The 25,421-nt window shown below is 52.4% G+C and overlaps 44 non-coding genes across 44 annotated transcripts; 28 read left to right on the top strand and 16 right to left on the bottom strand.

Annotated features, from left to right (window-relative positions):
• The first annotated feature begins 146 nt into the window (after positions 1-146).
• On the top strand, positions 147-219 carry Trnav-aac (transfer RNA valine (anticodon AAC)). Its single transcript has one exon. It is a non-coding gene; the product is annotated as a tRNA-Val (tRNA).
• A 184-nt stretch (positions 220-403) lies between these two features.
• Positions 404-475, bottom strand: Trnap-agg (transfer RNA proline (anticodon AGG)). The gene has a single exon. It is a non-coding gene; the product is annotated as a tRNA-Pro (tRNA).
• Positions 476-963: 488 nt separating this feature from the next.
• Trnav-cac (transfer RNA valine (anticodon CAC)) lies at positions 964-1,036 on the top strand. The gene has a single exon. It is a non-coding gene; the product is annotated as a tRNA-Val (tRNA).
• A 158-nt stretch (positions 1,037-1,194) lies between these two features.
• On the top strand, positions 1,195-1,267 carry Trnav-aac (transfer RNA valine (anticodon AAC)). The gene has a single exon. It is a non-coding gene; the product is annotated as a tRNA-Val (tRNA).
• Positions 1,268-1,450: 183 nt separating this feature from the next.
• Trnap-agg (transfer RNA proline (anticodon AGG)) lies at positions 1,451-1,522 on the bottom strand. Its single transcript has one exon. It is a non-coding gene; the product is annotated as a tRNA-Pro (tRNA).
• A 488-nt stretch (positions 1,523-2,010) lies between these two features.
• Trnav-aac (transfer RNA valine (anticodon AAC)) lies at positions 2,011-2,083 on the top strand. The gene has a single exon. It is a non-coding gene; the product is annotated as a tRNA-Val (tRNA).
• A 2,568-nt stretch (positions 2,084-4,651) lies between these two features.
• Trnap-agg (transfer RNA proline (anticodon AGG)) lies at positions 4,652-4,723 on the bottom strand. The gene has a single exon. It is a non-coding gene; the product is annotated as a tRNA-Pro (tRNA).
• A 488-nt stretch (positions 4,724-5,211) lies between these two features.
• Trnav-cac (transfer RNA valine (anticodon CAC)) lies at positions 5,212-5,284 on the top strand. The gene has a single exon. It is a non-coding gene; the product is annotated as a tRNA-Val (tRNA).
• A 158-nt stretch (positions 5,285-5,442) lies between these two features.
• Trnav-aac (transfer RNA valine (anticodon AAC)) lies at positions 5,443-5,515 on the top strand. The gene has a single exon. It is a non-coding gene; the product is annotated as a tRNA-Val (tRNA).
• Positions 5,516-5,698: 183 nt separating this feature from the next.
• Trnap-agg (transfer RNA proline (anticodon AGG)) lies at positions 5,699-5,770 on the bottom strand. The gene has a single exon. It is a non-coding gene; the product is annotated as a tRNA-Pro (tRNA).
• Positions 5,771-6,258: 488 nt separating this feature from the next.
• On the top strand, positions 6,259-6,331 carry Trnav-cac (transfer RNA valine (anticodon CAC)). Its single transcript has one exon. It is a non-coding gene; the product is annotated as a tRNA-Val (tRNA).
• A 158-nt stretch (positions 6,332-6,489) lies between these two features.
• On the top strand, positions 6,490-6,562 carry Trnav-aac (transfer RNA valine (anticodon AAC)). The gene has a single exon. It is a non-coding gene; the product is annotated as a tRNA-Val (tRNA).
• Positions 6,563-6,745: 183 nt separating this feature from the next.
• Trnap-agg (transfer RNA proline (anticodon AGG)) lies at positions 6,746-6,817 on the bottom strand. The gene has a single exon. It is a non-coding gene; the product is annotated as a tRNA-Pro (tRNA).
• A 488-nt stretch (positions 6,818-7,305) lies between these two features.
• Positions 7,306-7,378, top strand: Trnav-cac (transfer RNA valine (anticodon CAC)). The gene has a single exon. It is a non-coding gene; the product is annotated as a tRNA-Val (tRNA).
• A 158-nt stretch (positions 7,379-7,536) lies between these two features.
• Positions 7,537-7,609, top strand: Trnav-aac (transfer RNA valine (anticodon AAC)). The gene has a single exon. It is a non-coding gene; the product is annotated as a tRNA-Val (tRNA).
• A 184-nt stretch (positions 7,610-7,793) lies between these two features.
• Positions 7,794-7,865, bottom strand: Trnap-agg (transfer RNA proline (anticodon AGG)). The gene has a single exon. It is a non-coding gene; the product is annotated as a tRNA-Pro (tRNA).
• Positions 7,866-8,353: 488 nt separating this feature from the next.
• Trnav-cac (transfer RNA valine (anticodon CAC)) lies at positions 8,354-8,426 on the top strand. The gene has a single exon. It is a non-coding gene; the product is annotated as a tRNA-Val (tRNA).
• A 158-nt stretch (positions 8,427-8,584) lies between these two features.
• On the top strand, positions 8,585-8,657 carry Trnav-aac (transfer RNA valine (anticodon AAC)). The gene has a single exon. It is a non-coding gene; the product is annotated as a tRNA-Val (tRNA).
• Positions 8,658-8,840: 183 nt separating this feature from the next.
• Trnap-agg (transfer RNA proline (anticodon AGG)) lies at positions 8,841-8,912 on the bottom strand. Its single transcript has one exon. It is a non-coding gene; the product is annotated as a tRNA-Pro (tRNA).
• A 488-nt stretch (positions 8,913-9,400) lies between these two features.
• Trnav-cac (transfer RNA valine (anticodon CAC)) lies at positions 9,401-9,473 on the top strand. Its single transcript has one exon. It is a non-coding gene; the product is annotated as a tRNA-Val (tRNA).
• A 2,559-nt stretch (positions 9,474-12,032) lies between these two features.
• On the bottom strand, positions 12,033-12,104 carry Trnap-agg (transfer RNA proline (anticodon AGG)). The gene has a single exon. It is a non-coding gene; the product is annotated as a tRNA-Pro (tRNA).
• Positions 12,105-12,592: 488 nt separating this feature from the next.
• On the top strand, positions 12,593-12,665 carry Trnav-cac (transfer RNA valine (anticodon CAC)). The gene has a single exon. It is a non-coding gene; the product is annotated as a tRNA-Val (tRNA).
• Positions 12,666-12,823: 158 nt separating this feature from the next.
• Trnav-aac (transfer RNA valine (anticodon AAC)) lies at positions 12,824-12,896 on the top strand. The gene has a single exon. It is a non-coding gene; the product is annotated as a tRNA-Val (tRNA).
• A 183-nt stretch (positions 12,897-13,079) lies between these two features.
• Positions 13,080-13,151, bottom strand: Trnap-agg (transfer RNA proline (anticodon AGG)). The gene has a single exon. It is a non-coding gene; the product is annotated as a tRNA-Pro (tRNA).
• A 488-nt stretch (positions 13,152-13,639) lies between these two features.
• On the top strand, positions 13,640-13,712 carry Trnav-cac (transfer RNA valine (anticodon CAC)). The gene has a single exon. It is a non-coding gene; the product is annotated as a tRNA-Val (tRNA).
• Positions 13,713-13,870: 158 nt separating this feature from the next.
• Trnav-aac (transfer RNA valine (anticodon AAC)) lies at positions 13,871-13,943 on the top strand. Its single transcript has one exon. It is a non-coding gene; the product is annotated as a tRNA-Val (tRNA).
• Positions 13,944-14,126: 183 nt separating this feature from the next.
• Trnap-agg (transfer RNA proline (anticodon AGG)) lies at positions 14,127-14,198 on the bottom strand. The gene has a single exon. It is a non-coding gene; the product is annotated as a tRNA-Pro (tRNA).
• A 488-nt stretch (positions 14,199-14,686) lies between these two features.
• Positions 14,687-14,759, top strand: Trnav-cac (transfer RNA valine (anticodon CAC)). Its single transcript has one exon. It is a non-coding gene; the product is annotated as a tRNA-Val (tRNA).
• A 2,558-nt stretch (positions 14,760-17,317) lies between these two features.
• Positions 17,318-17,389, bottom strand: Trnap-agg (transfer RNA proline (anticodon AGG)). Its single transcript has one exon. It is a non-coding gene; the product is annotated as a tRNA-Pro (tRNA).
• A 488-nt stretch (positions 17,390-17,877) lies between these two features.
• On the top strand, positions 17,878-17,950 carry Trnav-cac (transfer RNA valine (anticodon CAC)). The gene has a single exon. It is a non-coding gene; the product is annotated as a tRNA-Val (tRNA).
• A 158-nt stretch (positions 17,951-18,108) lies between these two features.
• On the top strand, positions 18,109-18,181 carry Trnav-aac (transfer RNA valine (anticodon AAC)). Its single transcript has one exon. It is a non-coding gene; the product is annotated as a tRNA-Val (tRNA).
• A 183-nt stretch (positions 18,182-18,364) lies between these two features.
• On the bottom strand, positions 18,365-18,436 carry Trnap-agg (transfer RNA proline (anticodon AGG)). Its single transcript has one exon. It is a non-coding gene; the product is annotated as a tRNA-Pro (tRNA).
• Positions 18,437-18,924: 488 nt separating this feature from the next.
• On the top strand, positions 18,925-18,997 carry Trnav-cac (transfer RNA valine (anticodon CAC)). Its single transcript has one exon. It is a non-coding gene; the product is annotated as a tRNA-Val (tRNA).
• Positions 18,998-21,562: 2,565 nt separating this feature from the next.
• Positions 21,563-21,634, bottom strand: Trnap-agg (transfer RNA proline (anticodon AGG)). The gene has a single exon. It is a non-coding gene; the product is annotated as a tRNA-Pro (tRNA).
• Positions 21,635-22,122: 488 nt separating this feature from the next.
• On the top strand, positions 22,123-22,195 carry Trnav-cac (transfer RNA valine (anticodon CAC)). The gene has a single exon. It is a non-coding gene; the product is annotated as a tRNA-Val (tRNA).
• A 158-nt stretch (positions 22,196-22,353) lies between these two features.
• On the top strand, positions 22,354-22,426 carry Trnav-aac (transfer RNA valine (anticodon AAC)). Its single transcript has one exon. It is a non-coding gene; the product is annotated as a tRNA-Val (tRNA).
• A 183-nt stretch (positions 22,427-22,609) lies between these two features.
• On the bottom strand, positions 22,610-22,681 carry Trnap-agg (transfer RNA proline (anticodon AGG)). The gene has a single exon. It is a non-coding gene; the product is annotated as a tRNA-Pro (tRNA).
• Positions 22,682-23,169: 488 nt separating this feature from the next.
• On the top strand, positions 23,170-23,242 carry Trnav-cac (transfer RNA valine (anticodon CAC)). The gene has a single exon. It is a non-coding gene; the product is annotated as a tRNA-Val (tRNA).
• A 158-nt stretch (positions 23,243-23,400) lies between these two features.
• Trnav-aac (transfer RNA valine (anticodon AAC)) lies at positions 23,401-23,473 on the top strand. Its single transcript has one exon. It is a non-coding gene; the product is annotated as a tRNA-Val (tRNA).
• Positions 23,474-23,656: 183 nt separating this feature from the next.
• On the bottom strand, positions 23,657-23,728 carry Trnap-agg (transfer RNA proline (anticodon AGG)). The gene has a single exon. It is a non-coding gene; the product is annotated as a tRNA-Pro (tRNA).
• Positions 23,729-24,216: 488 nt separating this feature from the next.
• Positions 24,217-24,289, top strand: Trnav-cac (transfer RNA valine (anticodon CAC)). The gene has a single exon. It is a non-coding gene; the product is annotated as a tRNA-Val (tRNA).
• Positions 24,290-24,447: 158 nt separating this feature from the next.
• On the top strand, positions 24,448-24,520 carry Trnav-aac (transfer RNA valine (anticodon AAC)). The gene has a single exon. It is a non-coding gene; the product is annotated as a tRNA-Val (tRNA).
• Positions 24,521-24,704: 184 nt separating this feature from the next.
• Trnap-agg (transfer RNA proline (anticodon AGG)) lies at positions 24,705-24,776 on the bottom strand. Its single transcript has one exon. It is a non-coding gene; the product is annotated as a tRNA-Pro (tRNA).
• A 488-nt stretch (positions 24,777-25,264) lies between these two features.
• On the top strand, positions 25,265-25,337 carry Trnav-cac (transfer RNA valine (anticodon CAC)). The gene has a single exon. It is a non-coding gene; the product is annotated as a tRNA-Val (tRNA).
• The last annotated feature ends 84 nt before the right edge of the window (positions 25,338-25,421 follow it).

The following is a 25,421-nucleotide window of genomic DNA, read 5'->3' as shown; positions in this document are numbered from 1 at the left end:
CTATGTCGCACACTACTCCAGTGAGCCACGTCATGTGTGGATCTGCTGCATGTACCTTCTTCATGCAAGTGCCGCATTTATTGAATTTTTAAGTTACGATGGCAACCTTGTTACAAGTTCTCTGTGAAGCAAGCCTGAAAGCAGTAGTTTCCGTGGTGTAGCGGTTATCACGTCTGCCTAACACGCAGAAGGTCCCCGGTTCGATCCCGGGCGGAAACACTTTTTCATCACTTTAAACCGACAAGCATTTGCTACGATCTGTACCGAAACCTTGGTAATCACCTTCATACGTCGGACCAGAGGGTCAGTTCCTTAGAGCAAATATGAAATTAGCTTTACATTGACGGGCAGTTTTTTGCGCTGACTCAGCCACCGACGTGCGACCAGTTTGCACAAAACGCTAGGGCTCGTCCGGGATTTGAACCCGGGACCTCCTGCACCCTAAGCAGGAATCATACCCCTAGACCAACGAGCCCTGTGACAGCGCGAGCGCCAAATATTCCAGCAAACTGCGTCCCTCGAAGTCGTCCAGGGTGCTCTTTGAGTCTGGTGCGGCTGGCGGGATGGGGGAGGTGCTCTCTGCCGGCAGTGCTGTTCTTCGACAGACTGTGTAGCGACACAATGGGTCATGGGCAGCACCGTTCTCGGAGGTGCCGTGGCCCGCGGTCGGCGGCCTTCCAGGGCTATTGGCATCTTCATGTAAAGCTGCTGCTGGGCTCGCACTGCCTGCTGCTAAGGAGGTGATTGTTTTTGCTAATGTGACTTGCAATAACGACTGCGCGAAACGCCGCTATCTCGTTCGGGATGCTACGACAGACACCCTCTCGAGCACCCCGAAGACTTGTTGAGCCCTCGGCAGCGATGGGTTTCAGGCTGTCAAAAGAACTATGGTGTGTGCATGCGCGGGCGAAAGAAAGGCTGAGGCGCCTTCGAGTGTACAAGGATGGAGTGAGCGTGTCCGTCGTTTCCGTAGTGTAGCGGTTATCACGTCTGCTTCACACGCAGAAGGTCCCCGGTTAGATCCCGGGCGGGAACAGCATTTTCCTGCCTATGTCGCACACTACTCCAGTGAGCCACGTCATGTGTGGATCTGCTGCATGTACCTTCTTCATGCAAGTGCCGCATTTATTGAATTTTTAAGTTACGATGGCAACCTTGTTACAAGTTCTCTGTGAAGCAAGCCTGAAAGCAGTAGTTTCCGTGGTGTAGCGGTTATCACGTCTGCCTAACACGCAGAAGGTCCCCGGTTCGATCCCGGGCGGAAACACTTTTTCATCACTTTAAACCGACAAGCATTTGCTACGATCTGTACCGAAACCTTGGTAATCACCTTCATACGTCGGACCAGAGGGCAGTTCCTTAGAGCAAATATGAAATTAGCTTTACATTGACGGGCAGCTTTTTGCGCTGACTCAGCCACCGACGTGCGACCAGTTTGCACAAAACGCTAGGGCTCGTCCGGGATTTGAACCCGGGACCTCCTGCACCCTAAGCAGGAATCATACCCCTAGACCAACGAGCCCTGTGACAGCGCGAGCGCCAAATATTCCAGCAAACTGCGTCCCTCGAAGTCGTCCAGGGTGCTCTTTGAGTCTGGTGCGGCTGGCGGGATGGGGGAGGTGCTCTCTGCCGGCAGTGCTGTTCTTCGACAGACTGTGTAGCGACACAATGGGTCACGGGCAGCACCGTTCTCGGAGGTGCCGTGGCCCGCGGTCGGCGGCCTTCCAGGGCTATTGGCATCTTCATGTAAAGCTGCTGCTGGGCTCGCACTGCCTGCTGCTAAGGAGGTGATTGTTTTTGCTAATGTGACTTGCAATAACGACTGCGCGAAACGCCGCTATCTCGTTCGGGATGCTACGACAGACACCCTCTCGAGCACCCCGAAGACTTGTTGAGCCCTCGGCAGCGATGGGTTTCAGGCTGTCAAAAGAACTATGGTGTGTGCATGCGCGGGCGAAAGAAAGGCTGAGGCGCCTTCGAGTGTACAAGGATGGAGTGAGCGTGTCCGTCGTTTCCGTAGTGTAGCGGTTATCACATCTGCTTAACACGCAGAAGGTCCCCGGTTCGATCCCGGGCGGGAACAGCATTTTCCTGCCTATGTCGCATACTACTCCAGTGAGCCACGTCATGTGTGGATCTGCTGCATGTACCTTCTTCATGCAAGTGCCGCATTTATTGAATTTTTAAGTTACGATGGCAACCTTGTTACAAGTTCTCTGTGAAGCAAGCCTGAAAGCAGTAGTTTCCGTGGTGTAGCGGTTATCACGTCTGCCTAACACGATTGCCAATACACAAACCACGAAGCGGATCCAGGATCAGTGACTATCGGCCTTTGACCTTACTCAACAGTGACTTGAAGATTTTCACCCGGCTTCTGGCGGCACGCCTAAAGCGATCAGTACGATGTGTTGTGTCGCAGGACCAGGCATCGTTAGGTGGTGACCATAATATTCGCTCTGCATTGTGCCGATATAGAGATATGATCGCGCTAGCCACAGCTCGCCAACTGCCAGGAGTTTTGGCCTCACTCGACTTTAGCCAGGCCTTTGACAGAGTCGACCACACATTTTTGATGGAGGTACTGCGACACATGGGATATCCGGACGTCATAGTTAATGTACTGATGCGTCTCCTACGCGGCGTGACGTCCAAGGTGTTATATAATGGCCGTCTTACGCCGCCGATACAGATCCAGCGATCGGTGCGACAAGGCTGCCCTCTTTCGGCGATATTGTACGCCCTCGTCTTGGAACCACTCCTCTGCGGCCTTCGACAACGCCTGACTGGAATATCCCTTGGTGGACACACTTTTTGCTGCACTGCCTATGCGGATGATCTGGTACTCCTTCTTCGCAATAATGACGAAGTTCGTGCAGCACTGGCGTGGGTGGCGACCTACGGCGCGGCATCGGGGAGCCATCTCAATCTCCACAAATCACACGCCCTGTCTATAGGCAGAGGCCTACCCGACGAGAGTGTCGCACCGCTACGAATCAGTGACACAATCCGCTGTCTTGGCATTGATTTCACATCTGACATGAAGCGTTCAACAGCCCTTAACTACAGGCGTTTATTGAATCAGATGAGAGCAGGAATAAGTGACCACCGTCTGCGACATCTAGACCTCCTGCAACGGACACGATATGCTAACGTCTATTTGGCGTCACGTATCCCCCATTTTGCACAGATACTCCCCGTACCACCTACCCTGGCTCACCGCATGTTGGCGGTTTTGGGATCCTTTGTTAATACGGGCATGTTATTTAAGATTCGTTACGAGTCCCTAACCCTCCCGAGGAGCAGAGGGGGTTTAGGCCTTTGTCATGTTCAGAACAGAGCGAAGGCCCTGTTCGTCAGCTGTCACCTGCAACTGTGGCGACGAAGTCCGACGTGCCTCACAAGTCTCTTACTGGAAGCCTTACGACCAATCTCACTCGCACCCCCTGTGATGATATCGGACATCCCAGCACCTTTCTTCTACATTCGCCAGTTCTTCCTTGAATTAAGCTACATCCGCACCGCACTACTACCCACACGCTTGATGATGACGAGGGCGGTATATGCTGCCATGCAAATGAACAGGACGCCGAATGTGATTGAAAGCAAACATCCCAACACAAAGTGGCGCGCTGTGTGGCAGGCAGTGAATGCCACCACCCTTGATACTGACGTGCAATCTGCATGGTACGTAACTGTTAATGGGAAACAGTTGTGCCAGTCCCGCCTACATCACATCCACCTCGCTGATTCACCCTTGTGTGAAACATGCCAAGTGATTGACACGGATGAACATCGTTTCGAATGCGGGTCGGCAAAGGACGTTTGGTATTTGGTGCGTCAGATATTGGCTTTTCTCACACGCACGACTGCCGACAGGATAACTACCCGATCACTTCTTTTCCCCGATCAGATTTATTTCCCAAGAGCAAAAACGAACTCTGTGACGTGGATCAGCGGCCACGCTGTTCACTACCTCTTCGGTAATGGCGAAAAGACGGTACCCGATTTTTGGTGTTACCTCAACGAACGACATTGTGCGATCGTCAAGAACCCTAAATATAGGCAATATTTTTCTAATTTTCTTTGGAGCGCATTCCATAATCCACCTCGCAGCTGGATTATCGATGACATGAGAAGATCACCATAGCACCTCTTCCCAGTTCCTTTTTTTTTTTTTTTTTTTTTTTTTTTTTTTTTTTTTTTTTAATGAGATTGAACAAACAACGGAAACAACACAGCAACGAGAAGACAGTCATCGAAAAATTCGCAGCGGGCTATAGTATGGAGCATCCTTTGTCGTAACGGGACGACTTCCTATTATTCTGTTTATGTAGCCGAAGAAGAACGGCCTTCCTTTTATCCATTTGTATAAAAATATAATAAAATAAAAATAAAAAAAGCAGGAAAACAAAACAAAAAAAAAAAAAAACACGCAGAAGGTCCCCGGTTCGATCCCGGGCGGAAACACTTTTTCATCACTTTAAACCGACAAGCATTTGCTACGATCTGTACCGAAACCTTGGTAATCACCTTCATACGTCGGACCAGAGGGTCAGTTCCTTAGAGCAAATATGAAATTAGCTTTACATTGACGGGCAGTTTTTTGCGCTGACTCAGCCACCGACGTGCGACCAGTTTGCACAAAACGCTAGGGCTCGTCCGGGATTTGAACCCGGGACCTCCTGCACCCTAAGCAGGAATCATACCCCTAGACCAACGAGCCCTGTGACAGCGCGAGCGCCAAATATTCCAGCAAACTGCGTCCCTCGAAGTCGTCCAGGGTGCTCTTTGAGTCTGGTGCGGCTGGCGGGATGGGGGAGGTGCTCTCTGCCGGCAGTGCTGTTCTTCGACAGACTGTGTAGCGACACAATGGGTCATGGGCAGCACCCTTCTCGGAGGTGCCGTGGCCCGCGGTCGGCGGCCTTCCAGGGCTATTGGCATCTTCATGTAAAGCTGCTGCTGGGCTCGCACTGCCTGCTGCTAAGGAGGTGATTGTTTTTGCTAATGTGACTTGCAATAACGACTGCGCGAAACGCCGCTATCTCGTTCGGGATGCTACGACAGACACCCTCTCGAGCACCCCGAAGACTTGTTGAGCCCTCGGCAGCGATGGGTTTCAGGCTGTCAAAAGAACTATGGTGTGTGCATGCGCGGGCGAAAGAAAGGCTGAGGCGCCTTCGAGTGTACAAGGATGGAGTGAGCGTGTCCGTCGTTTCCGTAGTGTAGCGGTTATCACGTCTGCTTCACACGCAGAAGGTCCCCGGTTAGATCCCGGGCGGGAACAGCATTTTCCTGCCTATGTCGCACACTACTCCAGTGAGCCACGTCATGTGTGGATCTGCTGCATGTACCTTCTTCATGCAAGTGCCGCATTTATTGAATTTTTAAGTTACGATGGCAACCTTGTTACAAGTTCTCTGTGAAGCAAGCCTGAAAGCAGTAGTTTCCGTGGTGTAGCGGTTATCACGTCTGCCTAACACGCAGAAGGTCCCCGGTTCGATCCCGGGCGGAAACACTTTTTCATCACTTTAAACCGACAAGCATTTGCTACGATCTGTACCGAAACCTTGGTAATCACCTTCATACGTCGGACCAGAGGGCAGTTCCTTAGAGCAAATATGAAATTAGCTTTACATTGACGGGCAGCTTTTTGCGCTGACTCAGCCACCGACGTGCGACCAGTTTGCACAAAACGCTAGGGCTCGTCCGGGATTTGAACCCGGGACCTCCTGCACCCTAAGCAGGAATCATACCCCTAGACCAACGAGCCCTGTGACAGCGCGAGCGCCAAATATTCCAGCAAACTGCGTCCCTCGAAGTCGTCCAGGGTGCTCTTTGAGTCTGGTGCGGCTGGCGGGATGGGGGAGGTGCTCTCTGCCGGCAGTGCTGTTCTTCGACAGACTGTGTAGCGACACAATGGGTCATGGGCAGCACCCTTCTCGGAGGTGCCGTGGCCCGCGGTCGGCGGCCTTCCAGGGCTATTGGCATCTTCATGTAAAGCTGCTGCTGGGCTCGCACTGCCTGCTGCTAAGGAGGTGATTGTTTTTGCTAATGTGACTTGCAATAACGACTGCGCGAAACGCCGCTATCTCGTTCGGGATGCTACGACAGACACCCTCTCGAGCACCCCGAAGACTTGTTGAGCCCTCGGCAGCGATGGGTTTCAGGCTGTCAAAAGAACTATGGTGTGTGCATGCGCGGGCGAAAGAAAGGCTGAGGCGCCTTCGAGTGTACAAGGATGGAGTGAGCGTGTCCGTCGTTTCCGTAGTGTAGCGGTTATCACGTCTGCTTCACACGCAGAAGGTCCCCGGTTAGATCCCGGGCGGGAACAGCATTTTCCTGCCTATGTCGCACACTACTCCAGTGAGCCACGTCATGTGTGGATCTGCTGCATGTACCTTCTTCATGCAAGTGCCGCATTTATTGAATTTTTAAGTTACGATGGCAACCTTGTTACAAGTTCTCTGTGAAGCAAGCCTGAAAGCAGTAGTTTCCGTGGTGTAGCGGTTATCACGTCTGCCTAACACGCAGAAGGTCCCCGGTTCGATCCCGGGCGGAAACACTTTTTCATCACTTTAAACCGACAAGCATTTGCTACGATCTGTACCGAAACCTTGGTAATCACCTTCATACGTCGGACCAGAGGGCAGTTCCTTAGAGCAAATATGAAATTAGCTTTACATTGACGGGCAGCTTTTTGCGCTGACTCAGCCACCGACGTGCGACCAGTTTGCACAAAACGCTAGGGCTCGTCCGGGATTTGAACCCGGGACCTCCTGCACCCTAAGCAGGAATCATACCCCTAGACCAACGAGCCCTGTGACAGCGCGAGCGCCAAATATTCCAGCAAACTGCGTCCCTCGAAGTCGTCCAGGGTGCTCTTTGAGTCTGGTGCGGCTGGCGGGATGGGGGAGGTGCTCTCTGCCGGCAGTGCTGTTCTTCGACAGACTGTGTAGCGACACAATGGGTCATGGGCAGCACCCTTCTCGGAGGTGCCGTGGCCCGCGGTCGGCGGCCTTCCAGGGCTATTGGCATCTTCATGTAAAGCTGCTGCTGGGCTCGCACTGCCTGCTGCTAAGGAGGTGATTGTTTTTGCTAATGTGACTTGCAATAACGACTGCGCGAAACGCCGCTATCTCGTTCGGGATGCTACGACAGACACCCTCTCGAGCACCCCGAAGACTTGTTGAGCCCTCGGCAGCGATGGGTTTCAGGCTGTCAAAAGAACTATGGTGTGTGCATGCGCGGGCGAAAGAAAGGCTGAGGCGCCTTCGAGTGTACAAGGATGGAGTGAGCGTGTCCGTCGTTTCCGTAGTGTAGCGGTTATCACGTCTGCTTCACACGCAGAAGGTCCCCGGTTCGATCCCGGGCGGGAACAGCATTTTCCTGCCTATGTCGCACACTACTCCAGTGAGCCACGTCATGTGTGGATCTGCTGCATGTACCTTCTTCATGCAAGTGCCGCATTTATTGAATTTTTAAGTTACGATGGCAACCTTGTTACAAGTTCTCTGTGAAGCAAGCCTGAAAGCAGTAGTTTCCGTGGTGTAGCGGTTATCACGTCTGCCTAACACGCAGAAGGTCCCCGGTTCGATCCCGGGCGGAAACACTTTTTCATCACTTTAAACCGACAAGCATTTGCTACGATCTGTACCGAAACCTTGGTAATCACCTTCATACGTCGGACCAGAGGGTCAGTTCCTTAGAGCAAATATGAAATTAGCTTTACATTGACGGGCAGTTTTTTGCGCTGACTCAGCCACCGACGTGCGACCAGTTTGCACAAAACGCTAGGGCTCGTCCGGGATTTGAACCCGGGACCTCCTGCACCCTAAGCAGGAATCATACCCCTAGACCAACGAGCCCTGTGACAGCGCGAGCGCCAAATATTCCAGCAAACTGCGTCCCTCGAAGTCGTCCAGGGTGCTCTTTGAGTCTGGTGCGGCTGGCGGGATGGGGGAGGTGCTCTCTGCCGGCAGTGCTGTTCTTCGACAGACTGTGTAGCGACACAATGGGTCATGGGCAGCACCGTTCTCGGAGGTGCCGTGGCCCGCGGTCGGCGGCCTTCCAGGGCTATTGGCATCTTCATGTAAAGCTGCTGCTGGGCTCGCACTGCCTGCTGCTAAGGAGGTGATTGTTTTTGCTAATGTGACTTGCAATAACGACTGCGCGAAACGCCGCTATCTCGTTCGGGATGCTACGACAGACACCCTCTCGAGCACCCCGAAGACTTGTTGAGCCCTCGGCAGCGATGGGTTTCAGGCTGTCAAAAGAACTATGGTGTGTGCATGCGCGGGCGAAAGAAAGGCTGAGGCGCCTTCGAGTGTACAAGGATGGAGTGAGCGTGTCCGTCGTTTCCGTAGTGTAGCGGTTATCACGTCTGCTTCACACGCAGAAGGTCCCCGGTTAGATCCCGGGCGGGAACAGCATTTTCCTGCCTATGTCGCACACTACTCCAGTGAGCCACGTCATGTGTGGATCTGCTGCATGTACCTTCTTCATGCAAGTGCCGCATTTATTGAATTTTTAAGTTACGATGGCAACCTTGTTACAAGTTCTCTGTGAAGCAAGCCTGAAAGCAGTAGTTTCCGTGGTGTAGCGGTTATCACGTCTGCCTAACACGCAGAAGGTCCCCGGTTCGATCCCGGGCGGAAACACTTTTTCATCACTTTAAACCGACAAGCATTTGCTACGATCTGTACCGAAACCTTGGTAATCACCTTCATACGTCGGACCAGAGGGCAGTTCCTTAGAGCAAATATGAAATTAGCTTTACATTGACGGGCAGCTTTTTGCGCTGACTCAGCCACCGACGTGCGACCAGTTTGCACAAAACGCTAGGGCTCGTCCGGGATTTGAACCCGGGACCTCCTGCACCCTAAGCAGGAATCATACCCCTAGACCAACGAGCCCTGTGACAGCGCGAGCGCCAAATATTCCAGCAAACTGCGTCCCTCGAAGTCGTCCAGGGTGCTCTTTGAGTCTGGTGCGGCTGGCGGGATGGGGGAGGTGCTCTCTGCCGGCAGTGCTGTTCTTCGACAGACTGTGTAGCGACACAATGGGTCATGGGCAGCACCGTTCTCGGAGGTGCCGTGGCCCGCGGTCGGCGGCCTTCCAGGGCTATTGGCATCTTCATGTAAAGCTGCTGCTGGGCTCGCACTGCCTGCTGCTAAGGAGGTGATTGTTTTTGCTAATGTGACTTGCAATAACGACTGCGCGAAACGCCGCTATCTCGTTCGGGATGCTACGACAGACACCCTCTCGAGCACCCCGAAGACTTGTTGAGCCCTCGGCAGCGATGGGTTTCAGGCTGTCAAAAGAACTATGGTGTGTGCATGCGCGGGCGAAAGAAAGGCTGAGGCGCCTTCGAGTGTACAAGGATGGAGTGAGCGTGTCCGTCGTTTCCGTAGTGTAGCGGTTATCACATCTGCTTCACACGCAGAAGGTCCCCGGTTCGATCCCGGGCGGGAACAGCATTTTCCTGCCTATGTCGCATACTACTCCAGTGAGCCACGTCATGTGTGGATCTGCTGCATGTACCTTCTTCATGCAAGTGCCGCATTTATTGAATTTTTAAGTTACGATGGCAACCTTGTTACAAGTTCTCTGTGAAGCAAGCCTGAAAGCAGTAGTTTCCGTGGTGTAGCGGTTATCACGTCTGCCTAACACGATTGCCAATACACAAACCACGAAGCGGATCCAGGATCAGTGACTATCGGCCTTTGACCTTACTCAACAGTGACTTGAAGATTTTCACCCGGCTTCTGGCGGCACGCCTAAAGCGATCAGTACGATGTGTTGTGTCGCAGGACCAGGCATCGTTAGGTGGTGACCATAATATTCGCTCTGCATTGTGCCGATATAGAGATATGATCGCGCTAGCCACAGCTCGCCAACTGCCAGGAGTTTTGGCCTCACTCGACTTTAGCCAGGCCTTTGACAGAGTCGACCACACATTTTTGATGGAGGTACTGCGACACATGGGATATCCGGACGTCATAGTTAATGTACTGATGCGTCTCCTACGCGGCGTGACGTCCAAGGTGTTATATAATGGCCGTCTTACGCCGCCGATACAGATCCAGCGATCGGTGCGACAAGGCTGCCCTCTTTCGGCGATATTGTACGCCCTCGTCTTGGAACCACTCCTCTGCGGCCTTCGACAACGCCTGACTGGAATATCCCTTGGTGGACACACTTTTTGCTGCACTGCCTATGCGGATGATCTGGTACTCCTTCTTCGCAATAATGACGAAGTTCGTGCAGCACTGGCGTGGGTGGCGACCTACGGCGCGGCATCGGGGAGCCATCTCAATCTCCACAAATCACACGCCCTGTCTATAGGCAGAGGCCTACCCGACGAGAGTGTCGCACCGCTACGAATCAGTGACACAATCCGCTGTCTTGGCATTGATTTCACATCTGACATGAAGCGTTCAACAGCCCTTAACTACAGGCGTTTATTGAATCAGATGAGAGCAGGAATAAGTGACCACCGTCTGCGACATCTAGACCTCCTGCAACGGACACGATATGCTAACGTCTATTTGGCGTCACGTATCCCCCATTTTGCACAGATACTCCCCGTACCACCTACCCTGGCTCACCGCATGTTGGCGGTTTTGGGATCCTTTGTTAATACGGGCATGTTATTTAAGATTCGTTACGAGTCCCTAACCCTCCCGAGGAGCAGAGGGGGTTTAGGCCTTTGTCATGTTCAGAACAGAGCGAAGGCCCTGTTCGTCAGCTGTCACCTGCAACTGTGGCGACGAAGTCCGACGTGCCTCACAAGTCTCTTACTGGAAGCCTTACGACCAATCTCACTCGCACCCCCTGTGATGATATCGGACATCCCAGCACCTTTCTTCTACATTCGCCAGTTCTTCCTTGAATTAAGCTACATCCGCACCGCACTACTACCCACACGCTTGATGATGACGAGGGCGGTATATGCTGCCATGCAAATGAACAGGACGCCGAATGTGATTGAAAGCAAACATCCCAACACAAAGTGGCGCGCTGTGTGGCAGGCAGTGAATGCCACCACCCTTGATACTGACGTGCAATCTGCATGGTACGTAACTGTTAATGGGAAACAGTTGTGCCAGTCCCGCCTACATCACATCCACCTCGCTGATTCACCCTTGTGTGAAACATGCCAAGTGATTGACACGGATGAACATCGTTTCGAATGCGGGTCGGCAAAGGACGTTTGGTATTTGGTGCGTCAGATATTGGCTTTTCTCACACGCACGACTGCCGACAGGATAACTACCCGATCACTTCTTTTCCCCGATCAGATTTATTTCCCAAGAGCAAAAACGAACTCTGTGACGTGGATCAGCGGCCACGCTGTTCACTACCTCTTCGGTAATGGCGAAAAGACGGTACCCGATTTTTGGTGTTACCTCAACGAACGACATTGTGCGATCGTCAAGAACCCTAAATATAGGCAATATTTTTCTAATTTTCTTTGGAGCGCATTCCATAATCCACCTCGCAGCTGGATTATCGATGACATGAGAAGATCACCATAGCACCTCTTCCCAGTTCCTTTTTTTTTTTTTTTTTTTTTTTTTTTTTTTAATGAGATTGAACAAACAACGGAAACAACACAGCAACGAGAAGACAGTCATCGAAAAATTCGCAGCGGGCTATAGTATGGAGCATCCTTTGTCGTAACGGGACGACTTCCTATTATTCTGTTTATGTAGCCGAAGAAGAACGGCCTTCCTTTTATCCATTTGTATAAAAATATAATAAAATAAAAATAAAAAAAGCAGGAAAACAAAACAAAAAAAAAAAAAAAACACGCAGAAGGTCCCCGGTTCGATCCCGGGCGGAAACACTTTTTCATCACTTTAAACCGACAAGCATTTGCTACGATCTGTACCGAAACCTTGGTAATCACCTTCATACGTCGGACCAGAGGGTCAGTTCCTTAGAGCAAATATGAAATTAGCTTTACATTGACGGGCAGCTTTTTGCGCTAACTCAGCCACCGACGTGCGACCAGTTTGCACAAAACGCTAGGGCTCGTCCGGGATTCGAACCCGGGACCTCCTGCACCCTAAGCAGGAATCATACCCCTAGACCAACGAGCCCTGTGACAGCGCGAGCGCCAAATATTCCAGCAAACTGCGTCCCTCGAAGTCGTCCAGGGTGCTCTTTGAGTCTGGTGCGGCTGGCGGGATGGGGGAGGTGCTCTCTGCCGGCAGTGCTGTTCTTCGACAGACTGTGTAGCGACACAATGGGTCATGGGCAGCACCGTTCTCGGAGGTGCCGTGGCCCGCGGTCGGCGGCCTTCCAGGGCTATTGGCATCTTCATGTAAAGCTGCTGCTGGGCTCGCACTGCCTGCTGCTAAGGAGGTGATTGTTTTTGCTAATGTGACTTGCAATAACGACTGCGCGAAACGCCGCTATCTCGTTCGGGATGCTACGACAGACACCCTCTCGAGCACCCCGAAGACTTGTTGAGCCCTCGGCAGCGATGGGTTTCAGGCTGTCAAAAGAACTATGGTGTGTGCATGCGCGGGCGAAAGAAAGGCTGAGGCGCCTTCGAGTGTACAAGGATGGAGTGAGCGTGTCCGTCGTTTCCGTAGTGTAGCGGTTATCACGTCTGCTTCACACGCAGAAGGTCCCCGGTTCGATCCCGGGCGGGAACAGCATTTTCCTGCCTATGTCGCACACTACTCCAGTGAGCCACGTCATGTGTGGATCTGCTGCATGTACCTTCTTCATGCAAGTGCCGCATTTATTGAATTTTTAAGTTACGATGGCAACCTTGTTACAAGTTCTCTGTGAAGCAAGCCTGAAAGCAGTAGTTTCCGTGGTGTAGCGGTTATCACGTCTGCCTAACACGCAGAAGGTCCCCGGTTCGATCCCGGGCGGAAACACTTTTTCATCACTTTAAACCGACAAGCATTTGCTACGATCTGTACCGAAACCTTGGTAATCACCTTCATACGTCGGACCAGAGGGCAGTTCCTTAGAGCAAATATGAAATTAGCTTTACATTGACGGGCAGCTTTTTGCGCTGACTCAGCCACCGACGTGCGACCAGTTTGCACAAAACGCTAGGGCTCGTCCGGGATTTGAACCCGGGACCTCCTGCACCCTAAGCAGGAATCATACCCCTAGACCAACGAGCCCTGTGACAGCGCGAGCGCCAAATATTCCAGCAAACTGCGTCCCTCGAAGTCGTCCAGGGTGCTCTTTGAGTCTGGTGCGGCTGGCGGGATGGGGGAGGTGCTCTCTGCCGGCAGTGCTGTTCTTCGACAGACTGTGTAGCGACACAATGGGTCATGGGCAGCACCGTTCTCGGAGGTGCCGTGGCCCGCGGTCGGCGGCCTTCCAGGGCTATTGGCATCTTCATGTAAAGCTGCTGCTGGGCTCGCACTGCCTGCTGCTAAGGAGGTGATTGTTTTTGCTAATGTGACTTGCAATAACGACTGCGCGAAACGCCGCTATCTCGTTCGGGATGCTACGACAGACACCCTCTCGAGCACCCCGAAGACTTGTTGAGCCCTCGGCAGCGATGGGTTTCAGGCTGTCAAAAGAACTATGGTGTGTGCATGCGCGGGCGAAAGAAAGGCTGAGGCGCCTTCGAGTGTACAAGGATGGAGTGAGCGTGTCCGTCGTTTCCGTAGTGTAGCGGTTATCACGTCTGCTTCACACGCAGAAGGTCCCCGGTTCGATCCCGGGCGGGAACAGCATTTTCCTGCCTATGTCGCACACTACTCCAGTGAGCCACGTCATGTGTGGATCTGCTGCATGTACCTTCTTCATGCAAGTGCCGCATTTATTGAATTTTTAAGTTACGATGGCAACCTTGTTACAAGTTCTCTGTGAAGCAAGCCTGAAAGCAGTAGTTTCCGTGGTGTAGCGGTTATCACGTCTGCCTAACACGCAGAAGGTCCCCGGTTCGATCCCGGGCGGAAACACTTTTTCATCACTTTAAACCGACAAGCATTTGCTACGATCTGTACCGAAACCTTGGTAATCACCTTCATACGTCGGACCAGAGGGCAGTTCCTTAGAGCAAATATGAAATTAGCTTTACATTGACGGGCAGCTTTTTGCGCTGACTCAGCCACCGACGTGCGACCAGTTTGCACAAAACGCTAGGGCTCGTCCGGGATTTGAACCCGGGACCTCCTGCACCCTAAGCAGGAATCATACCCCTAGACCAACGAGCCCTGTGACAGCGCGAGCGCCAAATATTCCAGCAAACTGCGTCCCTCGAAGTCGTCCAGGGTGCTCTTTGAGTCTGGTGCGGCTGGCGGGATGGGGGAGGTGCTCTCTGCCGGCAGTGCTGTTCTTCGACAGACTGTGTAGCGACACAATGGGTCATGGGCAGCACCGTTCTCGGAGGTGCCGTGGCCCGCGGTCGGCGGCCTTCCAGGGCTATTGGCATCTTCATGTAAAGCTGCTGCTGGGCTCGCACTGCCTGCTGCTAAGGAGGTGATTGTTTTTGCTAATGTGACTTGCAATAACGACTGCGCGAAACGCCGCTATCTCGTTCGGGATGCTACGACAGACACCCTCTCGAGCACCCCGAAGACTTGTTGAGCCCTCGGCAGCGATGGGTTTCAGGCTGTCAAAAGAACTATGGTGTGTGCATGCGCGGGCGAAAGAAAGGCTGAGGCGCCTTCGAGTGTACAAGGATGGAGTGAGCGTGTCCGTCGTTTCCGTAGTGTAGCGGTTATCACATCTGCTTCACACGCAGAAGGTCCCCGGTTCGATCCCGGGCGGGAACAGCATTTTCCTGCCTATGTCGCATACTACTCCAGTGAGCCACGTCATGTGTGGATCTGCTGCATGTACCTTCTTCATGCAAGTGCCGCATTTATTGAATTTTTAAGTTACGATGGCAACCTTGTTACAAGTTCTCTGTGAAGCAAGCCTGAAAGCAGTAGTTTCCGTGGTGTAGCGGTTATCACGTCTGCCTAACACGATTGCCAATACACAAACCACGAAGCGGATCCAGGATCAGTGACTATCGGCCTTTGACCTTACTCAACAGTGACTTGAAGATTTTCACCCGGCTTCTGGCGGCACGCCTAAAGCGATCAGTACGATGTGTTGTGTCGCAGGACCAGGCATCGTTAGGTGGTGACCATAATATTCGCTCTGCATTGTGCCGATATAGAGATATGATCGCGCTAGCCACAGCTCGCCAACTGCCAGGAGTTTTGGCCTCACTCGACTTTAGCCAGGCCTTTGACAGAGTCGACCACACATTTTTGATGGAGGTACTGCGACACATGGGATATCCGGACGTCATAGTTAATGTACTGATGCGTCTCCTACGCGGCGTGACGTCCAAGGTGTTATATAATGGCCGTCTTACGCCGCCGATACAGATCCAGCGATCGGTGCGACAAGGCTGCCCTCTTTCGGCGATATTGTACGCCCTCGTCTTGGAACCACTCCTCTGCGGCCTTCGACAACGCCTGACTGGAATATCCCTTGGTGGACACACTTTTTGCTGCACTGCCTATGCGGATGATCTGGTACTCCTTCTTCGCAATAATGACGAAGTTCGTGCAGCACTGGCGTGGGTGGCGACCTACGGCGCGGCATCGGGGAGCCATCTCAATCTCCACAAATCACACGCCCTGTCTATAGGCAGAGGCCTACCCGACGAGAGTGTCGCACCGCTACGAATCAGTGACACAATCCGCTGTCTTGGCATTGATTTCACATCTGACATGAAGCGTTCAACAGCCCTTAACTACAGGCGTTTATTGAATCAGATGAGAGCAGGAATAAGTGACCACCGTCTGCGACATCTAGACCTCCTGCAACGGACACGATATGCTAACGTCTATTTGGCGTCACGTATCCCCCATTTTGCACAGATACTCCCCGTACCACCTACCCTGGCTCACCGCATGTTGGCGGTTTTGGGATCCTTTGTTAATACGGGCATGTTATTTAAGATTCGTTACGAGTCCCTAACCCTCCCGAGGAGCAGAGGGGGTTTAGGCCTTTGTCATGTTCAGAACAGAGCGAAGGCCCTGTTCGTCAGCTGTCACCTGCAACTGTGGCGACGAAGTCCGACGTGCCTCACAAGTCTCTTACTGGAAGCCTTACGACCAATCTCACTCGCACCCCCTGTGATGATATCGGACATCCCAGCACCTTTCTTCTACATTCGCCAGTTCTTCCTTGAATTAAGCTACATCCGCACCGCACTACTACCCACACGCTTGATGATGACGAGGGCGGTATATGCTGCCATGCAAATGAACAGGACGCCGAATGTGATTGAAAGCAAACATCCCAACACAAAGTGGCGCGCTGTGTGGCAGGCAGTGAATGCCACCACCCTTGATACTGACGTGCAATCTGCATGGTACGTAACTGTTAATGGGAAACAGTTGTGCCAGTCCCGCCTACATCACATCCACCTCGCTGATTCACCCTTGTGTGAAACATGCCAAGTGATTGACACGGATGAACATCGTTTCGAATGCGGGTCGGCAAAGGACGTTTGGTATTTGGTGCGTCAGATATTGGCTTTTCTCACACGCACGACTGCCGACAGGATAACTACCCGATCACTTCTTTTCCCCGATCAGATTTATTTCCCAAGAGCAAAAACGAACTCTGTGACGTGGATCAGCGGCCACGCTGTTCACTACCTCTTCGGTAATGGCGAAAAGACGGTACCCGATTTTTGGTGTTACCTCAACGAACGACATTGTGCGATCGTCAAGAACCCTAAATATAGGCAATATTTTTCTAATTTTCTTTGGAGCGCATTCCATAATCCACCTCGCAGCTGGATTATCGATGACATGAGAAGATCACCATAGCACCTCTTCCCAGTTCCTTTTTTTTTTTTTTTTTTTTTTTTTTTTTTTTTAATGAGATTGAACAAACAACGGAAACAACACAGCAACGAGAAGACAGTCATCGAAAAATTCGCAGCGGGCTATAGTATGGAGCATCCTTTGTCGTAACGGGACGACTTCCTATTATTCTGTTTATGTAGCCGAAGAAGAACGGCCTTCCTTTTATCCATTTGTATAAAAATATAATAAAATAAAAATAAAAAAAGCAGGAAAACAAAACAAAAAAAAAAAAACACGCAGAAGGTCCCCGGTTCGATCCCGGGCGGAAACACTTTTTCATCACTTTAAACCGACAAGCATTTGCTACGATCTGTACCGAAACCTTGGTAATCACCTTCATACGTCGGACCAGAGGGTCAGTTCCTTAGAGCAAATATGAAATTAGCTTTACATTGACGGGCAGCTTTTTGCGCTGACTCAGCCACCGACGTGCGACCAGTTTGCACAAAACGCTAGGGCTCGTCCGGGATTCGAACCCGGGACCTCCTGCACCCTAAGCAGGAATCATACCCCTAGACCAACGAGCCCTGTGACAGCGCGAGCGCCAAATATTCCAGCAAACTGCGTCCCTCGAAGTCGTCCAGGGTGCTCTTTGAGTCTGGTGCGGCTGGCGGGATGGGGGAGGTGCTCTCTGCCGGCAGTGCTGTTCTTCGACAGACTGTGTAGCGACACAATGGGTCATGGGCAGCACCCTTCTCGGAGGTGCCGTGGCCCGCGGTCGGCGGCCTTCCAGGGCTATTGGCATCTTCATGTAAAGCTGCTGCTGGGCTCGCACTGCCTGCTGCTAAGGAGGTGATTGTTTTTGCTAATGTGACTTGCAATAACGACTGCGCGAAACGCCGCTATCTCGTTCGGGATGCTACGACAGACACCCTCTCGAGCACCCCGAAGACTTGTTGAGCCCTCGGCAGCGATGGGTTTCAGGCTGTCAAAAGAACTATGGTGTGTGCATGCGCGGGCGAAAGAAAGGCTGAGGCGCCTTCGAGTGTACAAGGATGGAGTGAGCGTGTCCGTCGTTTCCGTAGTGTAGCGGTTATCACGTCTGCTTCACACGCAGAAGGTCCCCGGTTCGATCCCGGGCGGGAACAGCATTTTCCTGCCTATGTCGCACACTACTCCAGTGAGCCACGTCATGTGTGGATCTGCTGCATGTACCTTCTTCATGCAAGTGCCGCATTTATTGAATTTTTAAGTTACGATGGCAACCTTGTTACAAGTTCTCTGTGAAGCAAGCCTGAAAGCAGTAGTTTCCGTGGTGTAGCGGTTATCACGTCTGCCTAACACGCAGAAGGTCCCCGGTTCGATCCCGGGCGGAAACACTTTTTCATCACTTTAAACCGACAAGCATTTGCTACGATCTGTACCGAAACCTTGGTAATCACCTTCATACGTCGGACCAGAGGGCAGTTCCTTAGAGCAAATATGAAATTAGCTTTACATTGACGGGCAGCTTTTTGCGCTGACTCAGCCACCGACGTGCGACCAGTTTGCACAAAACGCTAGGGCTCGTCCGGGATTTGAACCCGGGACCTCCTGCACCCTAAGCAGGAATCATACCCCTAGACCAACGAGCCCTGTGACAGCGCGAGCGCCAAATATTCCAGCAAACTGCGTCCCTCGAAGTCGTCCAGGGTGCTCTTTGAGTCTGGTGCGGCTGGCGGGATGGGGGAGGTGCTCTCTGCCGGCAGTGCTGTTCTTCGACAGACTGTGTAGCGACACAATGGGTCATGGGCAGCACCCTTCTCGGAGGTGCCGTGGCCCGCGGTCGGCGGCCTTCCAGGGCTATTGGCATCTTCATGTAAAGCTGCTGCTGGGCTCGCACTGCCTGCTGCTAAGGAGGTGATTGTTTTTGCTAATGTGACTTGCAATAACGACTGCGCGAAACGCCGCTATCTCGTTCGGGATGCTACGACAGACACCCTCTCGAGCACCCCGAAGACTTGTTGAGCCCTCGGCAGCGATGGGTTTCAGGCTGTCAAAAGAACTATGGTGTGTGCATGCGCGGGCGAAAGAAAGGCTGAGGCGCCTTCGAGTGTACAAGGATGGAGTGAGCGTGTCCGTCGTTTCCGTAGTGTAGCGGTTATCACATCTGCTTCACACGCAGAAGGTCCCCGGTTCGATCCCGGGCGGGAACAGCATTTTCCTGCCTATGTCGCATACTACTCCAGTGAGCCACGTCATGTGTGGATCTGCTGCATGTACCTTCTTCATGCAAGTGCCGCATTTATTGAATTTTTAAGTTACGATGGCAACCTTGTTACAAGTTCTCTGTGAAGCAAGCCTGAAAGCAGTAGTTTCCGTGGTGTAGCGGTTATCACGTCTGCCTAACACGATTGCCAATACACAAACCACGAAGCGGATCCAGGATCAGTGACTATCGGCCTTTGACCTTACTCAACAGTGACTTGAAGATTTTCACCCGGCTTCTGGCGGCACGCCTAAAGCGATCAGTACGATGTGTTGTGTCGCAGGACCAGGCATCGTTAGGTGGTGACCATAATATTCGCTCTGCATTGTGCCGATATAGAGATATGATCGCGCTAGCCACAGCTCGCCAACTGCCAGGAGTTTTGGCCTCACTCGACTTTAGCCAGGCCTTTGACAGAGTCGACCACACATTTTTGATGGAGGTACTGCGACACATGGGATATCCGGACGTCATAGTTAATGTACTGATGCGTCTCCTACGCGGCGTGACGTCCAAGGTGTTATATAATGGCCGTCTTACGCCGCCGATACAGATCCAGCGATCGGTGCGACAAGGCTGCCCTCTTTCGGCGATATTGTACGCCCTCGTCTTGGAACCACTCCTCTGCGGCCTTCGACAACGCCTGACTGGAATATCCCTTGGTGGACACACTTTTTGCTGCACTGCCTATGCGGATGATCTGGTACTCCTTCTTCGCAATAATGACGAAGTTCGTGCAGCACTGGCGTGGGTGGCGACCTACGGCGCGGCATCGGGGAGCCATCTCAATCTCCACAAATCACACGCCCTGTCTATAGGCAGAGGCCTACCCGACGAGAGTGTCGCACCGCTACGAATCAGTGACACAATCCGCTGTCTTGGCATTGATTTCACATCTGACATGAAGCGTTCAACAGCCCTTAACTACAGGCGTTTATTGAATCAGATGAGAGCAGGAATAAGTGACCACCGTCTGCGACATCTAGACCTCCTGCAACGGACACGATATGCTAACGTCTATTTGGCGTCACGTATCCCCCATTTTGCACAGATACTCCCCGTACCACCTACCCTGGCTCACCGCATGTTGGCGGTTTTGGGATCCTTTGTTAATACGGGCATGTTATTTAAGATTCGTTACGAGTCCCTAACCCTCCCGAGGAGCAGAGGGGGTTTAGGCCTTTGTCATGTTCAGAACAGAGCGAAGGCCCTGTTCGTCAGCTGTCACCTGCAACTGTGGCGACGAAGTCCGACGTGCCTCACAAGTCTCTTACTGGAAGCCTTACGACCAATCTCACTCGCACCCCCTGTGATGATATCGGACATCCCAGCACCTTTCTTCTACATTCGCCAGTTCTTCCTTGAATTAATCTACATCCGCACCGCACTACTACCCACACGCTTGATGATGACGAGGGCGGTATATGCTGCCATGCAAATGAACAGGACGCCGAATGTGATTGAAAGCAAACATCCCAACACAAAGTGGCGCGCTGTGTGGCAGGCAGTGAATGCCACCACCCTTGATACTGACGTGCAATCTGCATGGTACGTAACTGTTAATGGGAAACAGTTGTGCCAGTCCCGCCTACATCACATCCACCTCGCTGATTCACCCTTGTGTGAAACATGCCAAGTGATTGACACGGATGAACATCGTTTCGAATGCGGGTCGGCAAAGGACGTTTGGTATTTGGTGCGTCAGATATTGGCTTTTCTCACACGCACGACTGCCGACAGGATAACTACCCGATCACTTCTTTTCCCCGATCAGATTTATTTCCCAAGAGCAAAAACGAACTCTGTGACGTGGATCAGCGGCCACGCTGTTCACTACCTCTTCGGTAATGGCGAAAAGACGGTACCCGATTTTTGGTGTTACCTCAACGAACGACATTGTGCGATCGTCAAGAACCCTAAATATAGGCAATATTTTTCTAATTTTCTTTGGAGCGCATTCCATAATCCACCTCGCAGCTGGATTATCGATGACATGAGAAGATCACCATAGCACCTCTTCCCAGTTCCTTTTTTTTTTTTTTTTTTTTTTTTTTTTTTTTTTTTAATGAGATTGAACAAACAACGGAAACAACACAGCAACGAGAAGACAGTCATCGAAAAATTCGCAGCGGGCTATAGTATGGAGCATCCTTTGTCGTAACGGGACGACTTCCTATTATTCTGTTTATGTAGCCGAAGAAGAACGGCCTTCCTTTTATCCATTTGTATAAAAATATAATAAAATAAAAATAAAAAAAGCAGGAAAACAAAAAAAAAAAAAAAAAAAAAACACGCAGAAGGTCCCCGGTTCGATCCCGGGCGGAAACACTTTTTCATCACTTTAAACCGACAAGCATTTGCTACGATCTGTACCGAAACCTTGGTAATCACCTTCATACGTCGGACCAGAGGGTCAGTTCCTTAGAGCAAATATGAAATTAGCTTTACATTGACGGGCAGCTTTTTGCGCTGACTCAGCCACCGACGTGCGACCAGTTTGCACAAAACGCTAGGGCTCGTCCGGGATTCGAACCCGGGACCTCCTGCACCCTAAGCAGGAATCATACCCCTAGACCAACGAGCCCTGTGACAGCGCGAGCGCCAAATATTCCAGCAAACTGCGTCCCTCGAAGTCGTCCAGGGTGCTCTTTGAGTCTGGTGCGGCTGGCGGGATGGGGGAGGTGCTCTCTGCCGGCAGTGCTGTTCTTCGACAGACTGTGTAGCGACACAATGGGTCATGGGCAGCACCCTTCTCGGAGGTGCCGTGGCCCGCGGTCGGCGGCCTTCCAGGGCTATTGGCATCTTCATGTAAAGCTGCTGCTGGGCTCGCACTGCCTGCTGCTAAGGAGGTGATTGTTTTTGCTAATGTGACTTGCAATAACGACTGCGCGAAACGCCGCTATCTCGTTCGGGATGCTACGACAGACACCCTCTCGAGCACCCCGAAGACTTGTTGAGCCCTCGGCAGCGATGGGTTTCAGGCTGTCAAAAGAACTATGGTGTGTGCATGCGCGGGCGAAAGAAAGGCTGAGGCGCCTTCGAGTGTACAAGGATGGAGTGAGCGTGTCCGTCGTTTCCGTAGTGTAGCGGTTATCACGTCTGCTTCACACGCAGAAGGTCCCCGGTTCGATCCCGGGCGGGAACAGCATTTTCCTGCCTATGTCGCACACTACTCCAGTGAGCCACGTCATGTGTGGATCTGCTGCATGTACCTTCTTCATGCAAGTGCCGCATTTATTGAATTTTTAAGTTACGATGGCAACCTTGTTACAAGTTCTCTGTGAAGCAAGCCTGAAAGCAGTAGTTTCCGTGGTGTAGCGGTTATCACGTCTGCCTAACACGCAGAAGGTCCCCGGTTCGATCCCGGGCGGAAACACTTTTTCATCACTTTAAACCGACAAGCATTTGCTACGATCTGTACCGAAACCTTGGTAATCACCTTCATACGTCGGACCAGAGGGCAGTTCCTTAGAGCAAATATGAAATTAGCTTTACATTGACGGGCAGCTTTTTGCGCTGACTCAGCCACCGACGTGCGACCAGTTTGCACAAAACGCTAGGGCTCGTCCGGGATTTGAACCCGGGACCTCCTGCACCCTAAGCAGGAATCATACCCCTAGACCAACGAGCCCTGTGACAGCGCGAGCGCCAAATATTCCAGCAAACTGCGTCCCTCGAAGTCGTCCAGGGTGCTCTTTGAGTCTGGTGCGGCTGGCGGGATGGGGGAGGTGCTCTCTGCCGGCAGTGCTGTTCTTCGACAGACTGTGTAGCGACACAATGGGTCATGGGCAGCACCCTTCTCGGAGGTGCCGTGGCCCGCGGTCGGCGGCCTTCCAGGACTATTGGCATCTTCATGTAAAGCTGCTGCTGGGCTCGCACTGCCTGCTGCTAAGGAGGTGATTGTTTTTGCTAATGTGACTTGCAATAACGACTGCGCGAAACGCCGCTATCTCGTTCGGGATGCTACGACAGACACCCTCTCGAGCACCCCGAAGACTTGTTGAGCCCTCGGCAGCGATGGGTTTCAGGCTGTCAAAAGAACTATGGTGTGTGCATGCGCGGGCGAAAGAAAGGCTGAGGCGCCTTCGAGTGTACAAGGATGGAGTGAGCGTGTCCGTCGTTTCCGTAGTGTAGCGGTTATCACGTCTGCTTCACACGCAGAAGGTCCCCGGTTCGATCCCGGGCGGGAACAGCATTTTCCTGCCTATGTCGCACACTACTCCAGTGAGCCACGTCATGTGTGGATCTGCTGCATGTACCTTCTTCATGCAAGTGCCGCATTTATTGAATTTTTAAGTTACGATGGCAACCTTGTCACAAGTTCTCTGTGAAGCAAGCCTGAAAGCAGTAGTTTCCGTGGTGTAGCGGTTATCACGTCTGCCTAACACGCAGAAGGTCCCCGGTTCGATCCCGGGCGGAAACACTTTTTCATCACTTTAAACCGACAAGCATTTGCTACGATCTGTACCGAAACCTTGGTAATCACCTTCATACGTCGGACCAGAGGGCAGTTCCTTAGAGCAAATATGAAATTAGCTTTACATTGACGGGCAGCTTTTTGCGCTGACTCAGCCACCGACGTGCGACCAGTTTGCACAAAACGCTAGGGCTCGTCCGGGATTTGAACCCGGGACCTCCTGCACCCTAAGCAGGAATCATACCCCTAGACCAACGAGCCCTGTGACAGCGCGAGCGCCAAATATTCCAGCAAACTGCGTCCCTCGAAGTCGTCCAGGGTGCTCTTTGAGTCTGGTGCGGCTGGCGGGATGGGGGAGGTGCTCTCTGCCGGCAGTGCTGTTCTTCGACAGACTGTGTAGCGACACAATGGGTCATGGGCAGCACCGTTCTCGGAGGTGCCGTGGCCCGCGGTCGGCGGCCTTCCAGGGCTATTGGCATCTTCATGTAAAGCTGCTGCTGGGCTCGCACTGCCTGCTGCTAAGGAGGTGATTGTTTTTGCTAATGTGACTTGCAATAACGACTGCGCGAAACGCCGCTATCTCGTTCGGGATGCTACGACAGACACCCTCTCGAGCACCCCGAAGACTTGTTGAGCCCTCGGCAGCGATGGGTTTCAGGCTGTCAAAAGAACTATGGTGTGTGCATGCGCGGGCGAAAGAAAGGCTGAGGCGCCTTCGAGTGTACAAGGATGGAGTGAGCGTGTCCGTCGTTTCCGTAGTGTAGCGGTTATCACATCTGCTTCACACGCAGAAGGTCCCCGGTTCGATCCCGGGCGGGAACAGCATTTTCCTGCCTATGTCGCATACTACTCCAGTGAGCCACGTCATGTGTGGATCTGCTGCATGTACCTTCTTCATGCAAGTGCCGCATTTATTGAATTTTTAAGTTACGATGGCAACCTTGTTACAAGTTCTCTGTGAAGCAAGCCTGAAAGCAGTAGTTTCCGTGGTGTAGCGGTTATCACGTCTGCCTAACACGCAGAAGGTCCCCGGTTCGATCCCGGGCGGAAACACTTTTTCATCACTTTAAACCGACAAGCATTTGCTACGATCTGTACCGAAACCTTGGTAATCACCTTCATACGTCGGACCAGAGGGTCAGTTCCTTAGAGCAAATATGAAATTAGCTTTACATTGACGGGCAGCTTTTTGCGCTGACTCAGCCACCGACGTGCGACCAGTTTGCACAAAACGCTAGGGCTCGTCCGGGATTTGAACCCGGGACCTCCTGCACCCTAAGCAGGAATCATACCCCTAGACCAACGAGCCCTGTGACAGCGCGAGCGCCAAATATTCCAGCAAACTGCGTCCCTCGAAGTCGTCCAGGGTGCTCTTTGAGTCTGGTGCGGCTGGCGGGATGGGGGAGGTGCTCTCTGCCGGCAGTGCTGTTCTTCGACAGACTGTGTAGCGACACAATGGGTCATGGGCAGCACCGTTCTCGGAGGTGCCGTGGCCCGCGGTCGGCGGCCTTCCAGGGCTATTGGCATCTTCATGTAAAGCTGCTGCTGGGCTCGCACTGCCTGCTGCTAAGGAGGTGATTGTTTTTGCTAATGTGACTTGCAATAACGACTGCGCGAAACGCCGCTATCTCGTTCGGGATGCTACGACAGACACCCTCTCGAGCACCCCGAAGACTTGTTGAGCCCTCGGCAGCGATGGGTTTCAGGCTGTCAAAAGAACTATGGTGTGTGCATGCGCGGGCGAAAGAAAGGCTGAGGCGCCTTCGAGTGTACAAGGATGGAGTGAGCGTGTCCGTCGTTTCCGTAGTGTAGCGGTTATCACATCTGCTTCACACGCAGAAGGTCCCCGGTTCGATCCCGGGCGGGAACAGCATTTTCCTGCCTATGTCGCATACTACTCCAGTGAGCCACGTCATGTGTGGATCTGCTGCATGTACCTTCTTCATGCAAGTGC

This window comes from Schistocerca nitens, chromosome 2 (genome assembly GCF_023898315.1).
Source record: "Schistocerca nitens isolate TAMUIC-IGC-003100 chromosome 2, iqSchNite1.1, whole genome shotgun sequence".
Classification (NCBI taxonomy): Eukaryota; Metazoa; Arthropoda; class Insecta; order Orthoptera; family Acrididae; genus Schistocerca; species Schistocerca nitens.
This window is presented reverse-complemented; position numbering and strand designations above follow the sequence as displayed.